This window comes from Propithecus coquereli, unplaced genomic scaffold, assembly GCF_000956105.1.
Source record: "Propithecus coquereli isolate 6110/MARCELLA unplaced genomic scaffold, Pcoq_1.0 Scaffold246, whole genome shotgun sequence".
Classification (NCBI taxonomy): Eukaryota; Metazoa; Chordata; class Mammalia; order Primates; family Indriidae; genus Propithecus; species Propithecus coquereli.
This window is the reverse complement of record NW_012148019.1, coordinates 2,583,118-2,587,463: the sequence shown is the minus strand read 5'-3', so window position 1 is coordinate 2,587,463 and position 4,346 is coordinate 2,583,118. Positions and strand designations below refer to the sequence as shown.

Here is a 4,346-nt window from a genome sequence, read left to right as displayed (position 1 = left end):
GGTGGCACATGCCTGTAGTCCCAGCTACTCGGGAGGCTGAGGCAGGAGGATCGCTTGAGCCCAGGAGTTTGAGGTTGCTGTGAGCTAGGCTGATGCCACCGCACTCACTCTAGCCCGGGCAAAAGAGTGAGACTCTGTCTCAAAAAATAAATAAATAAATAAATAAACTAGTTCTAGATTATCTGCAGAAATGAGAGCAGTATTCACCTAAATAAATGAACTTCCCTGGGTGTGTGAGTTTCCACAACTACAAAATAAAGATATTTGCCATACCTACCTCACAAGATTGGTGTGAAGACTAAATAAAGTATGTGGAAGCACACCAAAAAAGGATGTCAGTTATTTTAGACAACAGCTTCTTTTTTGCTCCCACTACAACTTACTGCAATTTAACAAATAAAATTGGGTAGGTATATAGGGACTTCATCTCTTTTCTTCTGTTCATTATGTGGTAGAAGTGTTATAAAATGGACAAAAGACTGGCAATCAGGAAAAGAGAAAAGTTCGAAAATTTTATAATTCATAAATCGATTACCCCACAGAAGGTTGGCTGTTCAAGTATTAACACTCTTACATAACACACACACCAATATATCTCCCAGAATCAGAGAAATTCTTTCACATGTGTATGAAATTGTTTACATCTATAACTCACCATCTCTACAAACACAAAGTTCTACTACTGTAAAAAGATGAGATACACATGTATTTATCCACACATACAATGTATTCTAGCTTGACATTTATTTTCTGATTAAAGTATCTTAAATTTAATGCAATGACAGTTCAATGGTTCAGATTTATTACACTGAATGGAGTTTGTCAATTTAGCACACCAAAACTACTCGTTATTACATGCCCGTGGGTTTGAAGCAACTTCTAGCATAAGTCTAAAAACTAATCCCCCAAAGTCACAATTCCACGTTATTATCAGCAGCACATTTCCTGGTTTAAAAACAATATTTTACACTTAGAAATTGTTTAAACAGAGGGTAACTTTCAGTATTTCATCATTGCTTCTACAAAACTTTTCAGGTTGTTACTAGGTCCGCAGATAGCCTTTCCTTTAAAACTGTTCAATTACCGAGCAGGAGGTAGAGTTAACATAGTAACACTAACGACTTGTTCAAATTCAAAACAAGGATCACCATCCAAACAAATCAGGTGGAGGACATGGATACCGATCACCAACCCTGACAACATGTTTTTCCCCCATATGAGGTGTCTGCTACTATCATTAAAACCACGTTAAAATCTATACCTACGTGCAACTTCCTTATCTGAAAAATTAAAATCCAGGCAAATTCCAACACATATCTGTCACCTGAGCTAAATATCATTTAGCCAGCATGTCGGGCTGCATTTAAAACGAGGCAGGGGTAAACACTGACAACTTCCAAAGCGTGAAGCTGTCTCCCCCCAAATCATCTGCGAATACGCCGGCAGACGACATTCAGCAGCTGCTAGACTGGAGCACATCAAAGTTTTCCCTACACGAGAATGTTATTCCCACCAAAAAGGAACAGAAACTGGTCATCCTTGCCACTGGTGCCAGTTCCCCGGAATTTCCCAAACGGGGCTTGATCTCCAAATGAAGGACATTTCTCCCGGGACGAAGGCGACAGGAGGGACGGGGATGGGGGGAGGCCACTGGCAGGTGAGGAAGGAAATTCGGTCTTCGGCAGGCGCCGGAGGGACCTGAAACCCGGGGCTCAGGCTGGCCCTCCCCGAATGGCCTCGGGACCGAGGGAGGCTTCCCGAGGGGACGCCAGGCAGGGCCAGGACTCCCCGCGCCGCGCCCCGCGTCTCCCGCCGCCACCCCGGGACCCGGGACCGCGGACAGAGGCGGCCGGGGCTGAGGGAGCGTCCGCGGACGCAGCCAGGTCCTCCCGCAGCTCACCTGAGAGTGTGGCCTCCGCCCTCGGCTCCCACGGCGCATCCCGCGGGGCCTGGCGGAGGGTGCGGTGACGCCGCCCCGACCGGCCCCAGGGCTGCCCCGCCTGGCCTCCCCGCTCCGGGGACGCACCGGGTGCCCGCCTCGCACCGGCTCCGGGGATCCTCCGGGCTGCCGGGAAGGAAGAAGAGGCGGAGAGGCTGCCTCCCCTCCCCCGCAGCAAGCCAACCCCTGAGCCGCGGCTCTCTGCAGTTCCCTCTGGCGCAGGTCTGGCCCGGCTCCCCCGCCTGGGAGTCACTTTGGCAGGGGCGGCCCAGTCGCCATTACAGCCCAACAACTGACACGGAGGAGGAGCGGCGCCGGCGGCAGTGGCTGTGGCGGCGGCGCGAGGCAGGGCGGGAGCCGTCGGAGCCCAGGCAAACCTCGCGAGAACCGTCCCGAGACGGTGCCACGGGAACGTAACCTTCGGGTAGAGCCATGTTAAGTGTGGCCAAAGGTGGAAGTTGGATGAAACGAGGAGAGGCACCGCAAGGAAGCCATGTTTGATGAGGCGAAGTCTGAGCTTTGCTGGACTCGGGAGGAGCCTAACTACATCCGCAGAGACCACCCCTGCCCCCTTCCCTTTCACGCTAATTGGGCCTTCTGGCTGCGCATTTCACCCGGGCCGAGAAAACAAGCTGAGGGTTTGACAGGGATGAACTCCAAGTCTGGAAACAGCGGTTTCTCAGAATTTACGCTGTTTCACCGATTGTACAAATAGATCGTCACTCCCGTCAGTTCCAGAATAATCGCGGCTCTGTGGCCGCAGCAGCCACCCGCTGCTGTCACTGTGGCCGCTTTATTCGCAAGGTCGCGGTTCTGTGCACTCGCTCTGTCCAACGGCTCAGGCCTCCGAGCAAGTAAAACGCGGTTTCCACCTAGTACGTGCCGGCCCGATGTAAGGCGCTTTGAGAGGCCCTCCCTGGTCGGCACGTCCCGTATTCTCGTCCTCTCCCAGTCTCCAGGTGGCGGATGCCAGCGCCTGTCAGACTTAGTTTAAGGGACTCTCTTCCACAGGTGCTCGCTGACACCAGCACCCGTCGCTTTCTCCACCTTCCGGACTCCGACGGTGACTCGCCCAGAGGCTGTTTCTCTTCTTCAAGTATCTTGAGGACTTCAAGGTCTTTTCCCCTCTATATCCCAAAAGGGCCAAGCACAGTAACTAGGACATGGTAGGTGCTCAATAAATGTTTGTGGACTAGAGCGTATCAATGAAAGCAGGAGGCAGTTCACAATTAGTGTGGACCCCACAGCTGTGCCTGAATAGGAGCGAAGCGGATAAACCAGAGTCCTGCACACGTGTAACATGCGTGTCCAGGAAGGTGAGCTGGAGGGAAGAACGGAAAATATGGGTGATCCCGCGGTGCAAGTGGCAGCAAGAGAAACAACTTAGGTCTTCCCCAACCTTGCTCCATAATACAGTGGGATAAATACTTTTGTTTTTTTGCTTTTTTTTTTTTTAAGGCAAGCATAAGGTGAAATTTATTGAGGAAAGAAAGACAGGATTGTAATAGCATTGCAGGGCAAGAGCAAGATATAGGTTTACAGAGCAAGACAGCTACTCCACAGATGACGACCGAACCCCTCGCCGCAGCAGGGAAAAAAGAGCGGGATAAATACCTTTCATATGTTATTTTACTGAATGTGTACAATCACCTTATTAAATAAGTATACTCACTTTAAAAAAAAATAGGTTCTGAAAAACTAAGAAATTTGCCCGATATTATACCATTGGTAAAGGGAGATATAAGATTTGGGGTCTCCCTAACCCCAAAGCTTATTTATACTATTCTGCCCCCATGCTCGCCCCTGGGCAACAGAGAAAGCACCGAAAGTTCTGTCACTGTGTCCCCAGCCATGTTACCCTGGTGTCAGCCTGAGCACAATTTCTACCTCTTATACCTTGTGCTCACGTTTTCTCCTTGCCTCCCAAATGTCTCAAACACATCAATCCCTTTCCCTTTTACTCTTATTGTTTATACCCTACAGATTTGCTTTTGAATATTTGTACTGTTTGCTCATAGTTTCCTAAGAGTAATTAATCTCTGGAACAAGAACGGAAGCTTAATGCAAGAACGTTTGTCACCTTTCCCGGAAGACTCCGCAGTGTCAGGCACGTAATAGGTGCACAGTATGACTCTCTTTTTTCTCCTGCTTCTTAGTAGACATCAAGATCAGATTTTTCTGCACTCTATATTCTTCGTTGATTACTATGGCTTTGACTCTCACCTCTCTTTGGACAACTAGATCTTGTCCCAAAACTAAATCTCCAATGGTCTGTTACCCATCTCCGGATAGATGCAGAAGTCACCAGCACCTCCAGCCCCCAATTAAGTTTTTCATTTTTCCCGTCCTCAGTCACACAAAGCCAGCTCCTCTTCCTGCCCCCTGTATTTCTGCTAATGGCCATGAC

The 4,346-nt window shown here is 49.2% G+C and overlaps 1 protein-coding gene across 1 annotated transcript in view; it reads right to left on the bottom strand.

The window, feature by feature from the left end:
• Nucleotides 1-2,269, bottom strand: part of CEP350 (centrosomal protein 350kDa) — a 175,594-nt gene extending 173,325 nt beyond the window's left edge. The window contains exon 1 of the mRNA XM_012646529.1: nt 1,901-2,269. The gene's annotated coding sequence lies outside the window, so the exon portion shown is untranslated. The remainder of the gene's footprint in view (nt 1-1,900) is intronic.
• Between the last annotated feature and the right edge of the window lie 2,077 nt (nt 2,270-4,346).